The following is a 13,281-nucleotide window of genomic DNA, read 5'->3' on the forward strand; positions in this document are numbered from 1 at the left end:
TCTCTTTAAGTGTTACTGGATATTGATCATTTAAATAATTAAAATCTATTTTAAGAAATTCTGCCACCTCCACATCCCCAATAACTGCCAAATTGTCCAAATATGTCTCACGATCATTCATTTGCAGGGTTTTGTCACTTTCTACGGTGAATGCATATTTGAAGCACTGAAGCTCCATGTCGAAAAGAATTTGTTGTACGCCCTTACACCCATTTAAATCTAAATTATATTTTATACCCTCCTCCTTCTTTCTCCCACGCATCAAAATAAAATACATTTTAAATTTACCCATATTAACACCTAAATTCTCATTAAATAAAATCAATGACCCATTTTTCCTTCTCCCTATACTTATCTAACTTTTGCTACAATACTATCCACCCAATTCGTAAATACACCCTCAAAATTGTGCAATTCCGGATGAAGTGTTTGCATTTCAGTTTACACATAATGCAAACACATCTGTCTCGACTTTTCGTTCAAATAATAGATTTTTGTATGCTATGGGCTCCTTAGCATACAACCCTCCTACCTCCTCCCGAATCTGTTTTTCAAGAAGTACTCGAATCCTGCCCATATAGGAGTGGACTATTTTTAATAGATCCGTCATGATGCTACCTTCCATAAATAAATTGAATGGATCCCCAAACTCAGCTCTATAAGCATAAACATTTTACAGGGCAGAGTTGGGCAGGAAAAACTCTTACAATACAGGGAGCGTTATGGGATTTTCATGCCCCGCACCACTTATTGTTACTTCACTGCCATTGTGAAAGATAGGCGTGGATCACGGAATTAAATGCCTCAGCTCACTCAGCAGTCCTTGGAACGTATCAGGGCTGAGGTAGTCAATCCAACCAAAACCACCCTCTGAAAAACTTTCCTAATCAAAGATACTTGGCGGAGCTAAACTAACGTCAAACTCTAGTTGAAATATTAGGGGGAGTTAGAGTACCACCCTCTCGAAACCAGTCCTCCGATAATTTATAAAGCTAATCTGTGGACTGTTCTGGCTCGATTTAGGCACAGAGACTGTCATAAAATAGTGATGAGAGTGACAAGATTGGTATCTCTATGCCGTCAAAGAGATTGTTAGCCCTTTGACTTGATGGTGGCAATAATATCTTCAGGTTAACCTAAATATAATTGGAAGTTTTCTTTTTTGGAATGGTACGGTTTATTAATCTGACAAAAAATATTTTAATAAGCTCTATTTTCATATCATTTTATAACACATGCATATTAATTTTCTTTAATGATGCACGCACATCTACACACAAACACTCACACTCACACACACGCACACACACACGCAAACACAAACACACACACACACACATATATACACACAAACAGACACACAGACAGTCACACTTATAAACAAAAACAGAGACACACAGACATACAGACACACACACACACAGACACACATACACACAGACAGACACACACAGAGACACAGAGAAATACACACACACACACACACAGACACACACACACACACACACACACACACACACACACACACACACACACACACACACACACACACACACACACACACACACACACACACACACACACACACACACACACACACACACACACACACACACACACACACACACACACACACACACACACACACACACACACACACACACACACACACACACACACACACACACACACACACACACACACACACACACACACACACACACACACACACACACACACACACACACACACACACACACACACACACACACACACACACACACACACACACACACACACACACACACACACACACACACACACACACACACACACACACACACACACACACACACACACACACACACACACACACACACACACACACACACACACACACACACACACACACACACACACACACACACACACACACACACACACACACACACACACACACACACACACACACACACACACACACACACACACACACACACACACACACACACACACACACACACACACACACACACACACACACACACACACACACACACACACACACACACACACACACACCAACATTTCTCCAAACACATCCAATCAAAATTTGAGAGAGCCATTTTGTTTAAAGTAGTTGAAAGTTCTGGAAATTTGGCGTTAGAGGATAACATCCACCCTAACAGACCTTAGGTTAAGGGTTGTAACTTATGCCCTTTGAGCATATAAGGTGTTTTTAGTAAGCTTTGTCGTTTCCAAAAGGGCTCATTCGATTGGAAATCGAAAGGCCTAGTGCCCTATTTAATAGTCGAAAGTGATTGGAAGGCTTGACATTTTTATAGTAAAGATCGATGTGGGTATAATGTATTATTTTCGGTTGTTGTTGTTGTTTAGACCAGGGCACTTTGCATCGAAGGAGTTGTCGTTGGAACTTCGAAAAGGGCTCATTCGATTGAAAATAAAAAGGGCTAATGCCCTTTTTAACAGTCGAAAGTGATTGGAGAGCAACTAATCCCCCTTCCACTCCCACCTTCCCATTTGCCCATTATGTTTAAAAACTAAATGTTGCCTTAAGGTAAAATCAATATGCACTGTGATAATGCCAATTCCCAATTAGGCTTCTCAACACTATCCCAAGAACGACTGATGGTATTATGTTCAAACTTTCGGGGCTACTTCTACTCTTAAAATTTAACCAAATCAAAATAGCATAAGTATATCAGTAGAGATCTAAGTACCATTTTGCTTGCGCCCCTAGGAATTCCCATGTTATTTGCCCACTTCACGTTCCATGGCACCTTTCCAAGGTAGATTACCAGACCGGTTATTGCTATAGATATCAATTGCACATGGAAACAGTTCGACGTGTTTGGGGAGATTACGTTCCTTGGCGTTTGATTGACATTTGCAAAAAAGGGTTTAGCATTTGCAAATTTGATCCTATTAAGGTGGAAAAAAAAGAGTTTAGCATTTGCGAATACTTCAGAGCCGACTTGCTAGCGAAAAACCCTTGTGATTGACTTGAAATAAAAAATTTTAACAAGAAATGGCTGAAAAGTGTTTTGGGGGAGATGGGATGATTGTGTACTGTATAATACACAAGTGATGTTTTGGACAGTGTTGTCAATTTAAAATAATTCCCACTGGTTCCTGGCACTAGGCTACGCATATCAAGTTGAAAATTTGACAGAATGAGGTATTTGACGTGGAACTTGAACTAAATCAAAATACACTATGTGCACGCAGATTTTCAAAATGGCATATCTCAAAAAAGGATTTGTGTATTAAGTTGGAACTTTCAGAGAGTGCTTAAAGGGAAAGTCAATTTACCAGAAGGAAATATGTGCACGCTCAGGCTGGGGTTGAGTTGCACGGGAGTTGAGTTGCACGGAGGGTTGTGTTGCACGAGGGTTGAAATGCACGAGGGTTCAGTTAAAGGGGGTGCAGTTACACGGGGGTTTAGTTAAATGGGGTCGAGTTGCACGAGGGTTCAGTAGCACGGGGGTTCAGTTGTACGGGGTTTCGGTTATACAGGGGTTCAGTTACATAGGGGATTCAGTTGCACGGGGGGTTTAGTTAAATGGGGTTGAGTTGCACGGGAGTTGAGTTGCACGAGGGTTCAGTTGTACGGGGGTTCAGTTACATGCGGGTTCAGCTAAACGGGGTTTAGTTAAATGTGGTTGAGTTGCACGGGGGGTTGAGTTGCACGAGGGTTCAGTTAAAGGGGGTTCAGTTGCACGGGGGTTTGAGTCATTTTTTACGGGGTTTGAGAGACTCTGTTGCCTGATTCCGTGTGGTTTTTCTTTACTTGGTGCCCAATAGAAAAACGATAGAAATAGTTATTTCTTTCAAAAATCTTTTCCGATGTAACTAAAAGGCATCTCTCGTTGTAATTAGAGAAATGCTCCCTTTTGGAAAAACGGGCATCGCAAGCTTGTGTTATCTTAGAGATTAATGCGTAACTCGAGACATCTTGGCAAAGTTTTTAATAGAGGCTGTTTCCAAAAAGATTTAGGATTCATTAACTTTAGTGTTGCCAGTCAAAAGCTATGAGTTTTGAGAAAATTGCCTGATCATCGAAAAAAATGGAGAAACACCCTCCAAAAGTCGACAGGAATGGGATTGTCTTGTGGGGGGAATTTTCCATGGAAGAGGTGGAGGGTATTTTTACGTGAAAACAATTTCGACCGTACCCAGCCCACTGCGATTATAAATTAAATAATAAAAAAAGTTTCTTCTACTTAACGTCATGAGAAACATCAACACTTTAAAACGGTCAGAAAATAGAGGCTGTTTCCAAAAAGATATACGATTAATTAACTTTATTGTAGCTAGTCAAAAGCAATGGGTTTGGGAAAATTTTTTGATTAACGAAAAATGAAGAAACACCTTCCAAAAGTCGACAAGAATGGGATTGTCTTGAGGGGAGAATTTTCCATGGAAGAGGTGGAGGGTATTTTTACGTGAAAACAACTTCAACCTTGCCCAGCCCCCCGCGATCAGAAATTAAATTATAAAAAAAGTTTCTTCAACTGAAAGTAAGGAGCAACGTCAAAACTTAAAAAACGGACAGAAAATATAGGCTGTTTCCAAAAGATTTAGGATTCATTAACTTTAGTGTTACCAGTCAAAAGCTATGAGTTTGAGAAAATTGCCTGATTATCGAAAAATGAAGAAACACCTTCCAAACGTCGACAGGAATGGGATTGTCATGAGGGGGGGAATTTTTACCAGAAGAGGTGGAGGATATTTTTACGTGAAAACAACTTCAACCGTGCCCAGCCCCCTGCGATCAGAAATTAAATTAAAAAAAAGTTTCTTCAACTGAAAGTAAGGAGCAACATCAAAACTTAAAAACGGACAGAAAATAGAGGCTGTTTCCAAAAGATTTAGGATTCATTAACTTTAGTGTTGCCCGTCAAAAGCTATGAGTTCGAGAAAATTGCCTGATTATCGAAAAATGAAGAAACACCTTCCAAAAGTCGACAGGAATGGGATTGTCTTGAGGGGGGAATTTTCCATGGAAGAGGCGGAGGGTATTTTTACGTGAAAACAACTTCAACCAAGCCCAGTCCCCCGCGATCAGAAATTAAATTATAAAAAAAAGTTTCTTCAACTGAAAGTAAGGAGCAACGTCAAAACTTAAAAACGGACAGAAAATAGAGGCTGTTTCCAAAAGATTTAGGATTCATTAACTTTAGTGTTGCCAGTCAAAAGCTATGAGTTTGAGATAATTGCCTGATTATCAAAAAAATTCAGAGACACCTTCCAAAAGTCGACAGGAATGGGATTGTCTTGAGGGGGGGGGGGGATTTTCCATAGAAGAGGTGGAGGGTATTTTTACGTGAAAACAACTTCAATCGTGCCCAGCCCCCCGCAATCAGAAATTAAATTATAAAAAAAAGTTTATTAAACTGAAAGTAAGGAGCAACATCAAAACTTAAAAACGGAGAGAAAATACAGGCGGTTTCCAAAAGATTTAGGATTCAATAACTTTAGTTTTGACATTCAAAAGCTATGAGTTTGAGAAAATTGACTGATAATCGAAAAATTAAGAAAAACCCTACAAAATTCACCAAGAATGGGATTGTCTTGAGGGGGGAAATTTCCATGGAAGAGGTGGAGGGTATTTTTACGTGAAAACAACTTCAACCGTGCCTAGCCCCCCGCGATCATAAATTTAAATATAAAAAAGTTTCTTCAACTGAAAATAAGGAGCAACGTCAAAACTTAAAAAGGGACAGAAAATGCAGGCTGTTTTCAAAAGATTTGGGATTCACTAACTTTAGCGTTGCCAGTCAAAAGCTATGGGTTTGAGAAAATTGCCTGATTATCGAAAAATGAAGAAACACCATCCAACCGTCGACAGGAATGGGATTGTCTTGTGGGGGGGAATTTTCCATTGAAGAGGTGGAGTGTATTTTTACGTGAAAACAACTTCAACCGTGCCCAGCCCCCAGCGATCAGAAATAAAATTATAAAAAAAAGTTTCTTCAACTGAAAGTAGGGAGCAACATCAAAACTTAAACAGGCAGAAATAGAGGCTTTTTCCATAGATTTAGGATTCATTAAATTTAGTGTTGCCAGTGAAAAGCTAAGAGTTTGAGAAAATTGCCTGATTATCGAAAAATGAAGAAACATCCTTCAAAAGTCGACAGGAATGGGATTGTCTTGAGGGTGAATTTTCCATGGAAGAGGGGGAGGGTATTTTTACTTGAAAACAACTTCAACCCTGCCCAGCTCCCCGCGATCAGAAATTAAATTAGAAAAAAGTTTCTTCAACTGAAAGTAAGGAGCAACATCAAAACTTAAACGGGCAGAAATATAAGCTGTTTCCAAAGATTTAAGATTCATTAACTTTAGTGTTGCCAGTCAAAAGCACTGAGTCTGAGACAATTGCCTGATTATCGAAAAATGAAGAAACACCCTCCAAAAGTCGACAGGAATGGGATTGTCTTGAGGGTGGAATTTTCCATGGAAGAGGGGGAGGGTATTTTTACGTGAAAACAATTTCAACCGTGCCCAGCCCCCCGCATTTTTAAAATGAAATGGCTGAAAAGTGTTTTTTTGGGGGGATGGGTATTAGTCTCTCATAGGCGTGTGTTGTCTGAAACCTATAAAAATATCTATTTCCGTAAAATCTTAGCTAATAAGGGTTTTGACCGTAAAATATAGTTTTTTTTTTGTAAGAAAATTATGAAAAATAAATATCTCTTGTACTGGCGTGAAAATTAACTAAATTTTTGGATTGAAAAATACAAATATATCCGTAATATCTGAAGCAGTTATTAAGTATTTTTTTTTCATAAAAACAAACTTTTTTTTATAATTTCGAAATTTTTCAAATTTATTTTTTTTTTCTTTTTGTACATATCTTAAAATCTCAAAATATGCTCACGTTTCAAACAATTGCGCTATATGATTCGTCAGAGAAATGATGTGGCTCTCCCACTGGTATTCTATGACCGGTTATCAACACCAACTTGTCTATTGCATATATTAAATCAGTATTTCTTACGCAGTGGAACGATAAACAAATAAGTCATATCTTTAAAAAAATAAAGTGAAGATGGAACATTTTGATAGAGTGTGTTCACATAACAAGGTTATTGTAGCATTGAATGCCGACAAGGAGAAGAATTTGAACTTTGAAACAAGTACAAGTGGTAGTACTATCGAAAGCATATGTTTGCATTGTCATGACAGTGAGAGTTTAGATTTCTTTGGACATTCTATGAATTTCTTTTATAAGAAAGCTGGATATGCAAAATTATCATTTCCAGATATGATTACACTCAAAGGGAATGCCAACATAAAAATAATAGTTGATGATAGAGGACAACTTCTTGCTACTGCTACAGGTAACACATTACCTACGGATACATCAAATCATCAGCTTTCGGGTATTAGCTTTCAACGGAAGGCTAATGAAAGAATGGCCTACTCTGTTGCTAATATCGTAAACCATATCTTGTTTACTTGCTAAACTGTTACCTGTGTAAAAATAATGTGTTAATAGACAGTGAAATTGTCAGAAAAACAAAAAGGCATTGTCAGAAAATATCACTACGGAATATAAGGATAAAACGATGAAAAACAAAGCACTAGTAAACGTTACTGGCATTGATCAAACAGTCAATGAATCAAATAATACCAAAGACGAAAAACATATTGAGCTTGTCGATGACACACCAGTAAAAATTGTGTATGATTCAAAATGGAATAATGATTATTCTACTGATTACAATCTAAGAGAAGACAATAGCTATAGTATCAAGAGAGAACTAGGTGAACCATTTTTTGGAACAGATTCAAAATGTCCAAAGTTGTTCATTGATATTCATAATGTATAATAATATATATTTTTTTGTATTAATATTCTACATGACATTATTTCATTAAAAATATATTATGCCTTACATTGTTATGTGTTCATTATTTTTAGAGTAAGCTAGCATTTCGAACCTTTGTTTTTCAAGAAGACTGTTTTTCGAAACAAAAATAAAATAAAGTTTCAGATTTGAACCAGAGAATTGTATTTCCATAATTTTCTTACAAAAAACTAGAGTTTACGGCCAAAAACCCTTATTAGCTCAGATTTTATAGAAATAGTTTTATTTTTCTATCTGAAAATAGACTAAAGTTTCAGATTTGAACTAGAGAATTGTATTTTCTATAATTTTCTTACAAGAAACTAGAATTTACGACCAAAAATCCTTATTAGCTCAGATTTTATAGAAATAGTTTTATTTTTCGATCTGAAAATAGACTAAAGTTTCAGATTTGAACCAGAGGATTGTATTTTCCATAATTTTCTTACATTTTTGGAAATCATTAACGATAACATGGTCGGAAACATGTTTTTGACCAGATGGGTTTTTGAAAGCAAATTCAGCATGGCGTGCGCTATTTTTTTTTATCAAAACTTAAACAGGCAAAAATAGAAGCTGTTTCCAAAGAAATAGAATTCATTAACTTTAGTGTTGTTGGTCAAAAGCTATGAGCTTGAGAAAATTGCCTGATTATGAAAAATGGGGAAAACACCCTCCAAAAGTCGACTGGAATGGTATTGTCTTGAGGGGGGGATTTTCCATGGAAGAGGGGAAGGGTATCTTTACTTGAAAACAACTTCAACCGTGGCCCACAATCAGAAATTAAATTATAAAAAGTTTCTTCAACTGAAAGTAAGGAGCAACATCAAAACTTAAACGGGCAGAAATAGAAGCTGTTTCCAAAGATTTAGTATTCATTTACTTGAGTGTTGCCATCCAAAAGCCATTAACTTGAAAAAATTGTCGGATTATCAAAAAATGGGGAAACCCCGTCCAAAAGTCGACAGGAATGGTCTTGTTTTGAGGGAGGAATTTTTCATGGAAGAGGAGAAGGGTATTTTTACATGTGTGTGTGTGTGTCGTCTCTGTGCGTGTGTCGTCGCTATGTGTGTATCGTCTGTGTGTGTGTGTGTGTCGTCTCTATGTGTGTGTGTCGTCTCTGTGCATGTGTCCTGGCTATGTGTGTGTCGTCTCTGTGTGTGTGTGTGTATCAGCATAAATTCCACTATTTAATGCCCCCCTCCGGCGCGCCGGAGTTTACGGTCAAAGCCCTTATTAGCTCAGATTTTATGTAAATGGTTTATTTTTATAGGTTTCAGACAACAAACACCTATGAGAGAATAATACCCATCCCCCCAAAAACAAATACTTTTCAGCAATTTCATGTTAAAAATGCGGGGGGCTGGGCAAGGTTGAAATTGTTTTCACGTAAAAATACCCTCCACCTCTTCCATGCAAAATTCCACCCTCAAGACAATCCCATTCCTGTCGACTTTTGGAGGGTTGTTCTTCATTTTTCAATAATCAGGCAATTTTCTCAAGCTCATAGGTTTGGACTGGCAACGCTAAAGTTAATGAATCCTAAATCTTTGGAAACAGCTTCTATTTCTGCCCGTTTAAGTTTTGAGGTTGCTCCTTACTTTCAGTTGAAGAAACTTTTTTATAATTTAATTTCTGATCGCGGGGGGCTGGGCACGGTTGAAGTTGTTTTCACGTAAAAATACCCTCCACCTCTTCTATGGGAAAGTCCCCCCTCCAGACAATCCCATTCCTGTCGACTTTTGGAGGGTGTTTCTTCATTTTTCGATAATCAGACAATTTTCTCAAACTCATAGCTTTTGACTGGCAACACTAAAGTTAATGAATCCTAAATCTTTGGAAACAGCCTCTATTTCTGCCCGTTTAAGTTTTGATGTTGCTCCTTACTTTCAGTTGAAGAAACTTTTTTATAATTTAATTTCTGATCACTGGGGAGCAGGGCACGGTTGAAGTTGTTTTCACGTAAAAATACCCTCCTCCCCTTCCATGGAAAATTCCCCCCTCAAGACAATCCCATTCCTGTCGACTTTTGGAAAGGTGTTTCTCCATTTTTCGATAATCAGGCAATTTTTTCAAGCTCATAGCTTTTGACGAGCAACATTAAAGTTAATGAATCCTAAATCTTTGGAAACAGCTTCTATTTCTGCCCGTTTAAGTTTTGATGTTGCTCCTTACTTTCAGTTGAAGAAACTTTTTTATAATTTAATTTCTGATCGCGGGGGGCTGGGCACGGTTGAAGTTGTTTTCACATAAAAATACCCTCCCCCTCTTCCATGGAAAACCCCCCCCCCCTCAAGACAATCCCATTCCTGTCGACTTTTGGAAGGTGTTTCTTCATTTTTCAATAATCAGGCAATTTTTTCAAGCTCATAGCTTTTGACTGGCAACACTAAAGTTAATGAATACTAAATCATTTGGAAACAGCTTCTATTTCTGCCCGTTTAAGTTTTGATGTTGCTCCTTACTTTCAGTTGAAAAAACTTTTTTTATAATTTAATTTCTGATCGCGGGGGGCTGGGCACGATTGAAGTTGTTTTCACGTAAAAATACCCCCCACCTCTTCTATGGAAAATTCCCTCCCCATCAAGACAATCCCATTCCTGTCGACTTTTGGAAGGTGTTTCTTCATTTTTCGATATTCAGGATATTTTCTCAAACCCATAGCTTTTGAATGACAGCACTAAAGTTAATGAATCCTTAATCATTTGGAAACAGCCTATATTTTCTATCTGTTTTTAAGTTTTGATGTTGGTAATTATTATCATTTGAATTAACTTTTTTTAGAATTTAATTTCAATTCGTTGTGTGCTGTTCTTGGTTGAAGGTTTTTTAAAGTTATAATAATGTCCACTCATACTATGTTAAAGTCCCCCCTCAAGAGCATCTCAGATCTTTATACGGGTGGAATGAATTTCTTCTTGTTTCGATAATCAAGCGCAATTCCAAAACCCATTTCAGTGAAATGGCAACACTACAGTTCATGAGTCCATACACTTTTGGAAACAACCTATCGTTACTGTCCCTGTTAAAGTGTTGACGTTGCTTATACCTTTCAGTAGAAGAAACTTTTGGTAGATTTTAAACTATATTTTCGGGGGGCTGGGCATGATTGAAGTTGTTTTCACGTATGAATACCCTCCACCTCTTCTATGGAAAATTCCCCCCCCCCCCCTCAAGAAAATCCCATTCCTGTCGACTTATGGACGGTGTTTATTCATTTATTCAATAATCAGACAATTTTCTCAAAGCTCAGAGATTTTGACTGGCAAACACTAAAGTCAATGAATCCTAAAATCTTGTGGAAAAAGCCTCTATGTTTTGTCCATTTTTAAGATTTGACGTTGTTCTATGCTTTCAGTTGAAGAAAACTTTTTTTTTAATTTAATTTCTGATTACGGGGGGCTGGGCACGGTTGAAGTTGTTTTCACATAAAAATACCCTCCACCTCTTCCATGGAAAATTCCCCCCTCAAGACAATCCCATTCCTGTCGACTTTTGGAAGGTGTTTCTTCATTTTTCGATAATCAGGCAATTTTCTCAAGCTCATAGCTTTTGACGGGCAACACTAAAGTTAATGAATCCTAAATCTTTTGGAAACAGCCTCTATTTTCTGTCCGTTTTTAAGTTTTGATGTGGCTTCTTACTTTCAGTTGAAGAAACTTTTTTTTATAATTTAATTTCTGATCGCGGGGGGCTGGGCACGGTTAAAGTTGTTTTCATGTAAAAATACCCTTCACCTCTTCTATGGAAAATCCCCCCCCTCAAGACAATCCCATTCCTGTCGACTTTTGGAAGGTGTTTCTTCATTTTTCGATAATCAGGCAATTTTCTCAAACTCATAGCTTTTGACTGGTAACACTAAAGTTAAGGAATCCTAAATCTTTTGGAAACCGCCTCTATTTTCTGTCCGTTTTTTAAGTTTTGACGTTGCTCCTTACTTTGAGTTGAAGAAACTTTTTTTATAATTTAATTTCTGATCGCGGGGGGCTGGGCGCGGTTGAAGTTGTTTTCACGTGAAAAGACCCTCCACCTCTTCCATGTAAAATTCCCCCCCCCCTCAAGACAATCCCATTCTTGTCGACTTTTGGAAGGTGTTTCATCATTTTTCGATAATCAGACAATTTTCTCAAATCCATAGCTTTTGACTGGCAACACTAAAGTTAATGAATCCTAAATCTTTTGGAAACAGTTTCTATTTCCTGTCCGTTTTTAAGTTTTGATGTTGCTCCTTACTTTCAGTTGAAAAAACTTTTTTTTATAATTTAATTTCTGATCGCAGGGGGCTGGGCACGGTTGAAGGTGTTTTCAAGTAAAAATACCCTCCACCTCTTCCATGGAAAATTCCCCCCTCAAGACAATCCCATTCCTGTCGACTTTTGGAGGGTGTTTCTCCATTTTTTTCGATAATCAGGCAATTTTCTCAAAACTCATAGCTTTTGACTGACAACACTAAAGTTAATGAATCCTAAATCTTTTTGGAAACAGCCTCTATTAAAAACTTTGCCAAGATGTCTCGAGTTACGCATTAATCTCTAAGATAACACAAGCTTGCGATGCCCGTTTTTCCAAAACGGAGCATTTCTCTAATTATAACGAGAGATGCCTTTTAGTTACATCGGAAAAGATTTTTGAAAGAAATAACTATTTCTATCGTTTTTTTAATTGGCACCAAGTAAAGAAAAACCACACGGAATCAGGCAACAGAGTCTCTCAAACCCAGTAAAAATTACTCGAACCCCCGTGCAACTGAACCCCCTTTAACTGAACCCTCGTGCAACTCAACCCCCCGTGCAACTCAACCACATTTAACTTGAACCCCTGTGTAACTAAACCCACGTGCAACTGAACCCCAGTGCAACTGAACCCTCGTGCAATTCAACTCCCGTGCAACTCAATCCCATTTAACTAAACCCCCCGTGCAACTGAATCCCCTATGTAACTGAACCCCTGTATAACGGAAACCCCGTACAACTGAACCCCCGTGCTACTGAACCCTCGGTCAACTCGACCCCATTTAACTAAACCCCCGTTTAACTGTACCCCCTTTAACTGAACCCTCGTGCAACACAACCCTCCGTGCAACTCAACTCCCGTGCAACTCAACCCCAGCCTGAGCGTGCACATATTTCCTTCTGGTGAATTGACTTTCCCTTTAAGCACTCTCTGAAAGTTCCAACTTAATACACAAATCCCTTTTTGAGATATGCCATTTTGAAAATCTGCGTGCACATAGTGTATTTTGATTTAGTTCAAGTTCCACCTCAAATACCTCATTCTGTAAAATTTTCAACGTGATATGCGTAGCCTAGTGCCAGGAACCAGTGGGAATTATTTTAAATTGACAACACTGTCCAAAACATCACTTGTGTATTATACAGTACACAATCATCGCATCTGCCCCAAAACA

Source organism: Artemia sp. Qi Xiang Cuo, chromosome 4 (assembly GCF_049724085.1).
Source record: "Artemia sp. Qi Xiang Cuo chromosome 4, ASM4972408v1, whole genome shotgun sequence".
NCBI classification, from domain to species: Eukaryota; Metazoa; Arthropoda; class Branchiopoda; order Anostraca; family Artemiidae; genus Artemia; species Artemia sp. Qi Xiang Cuo.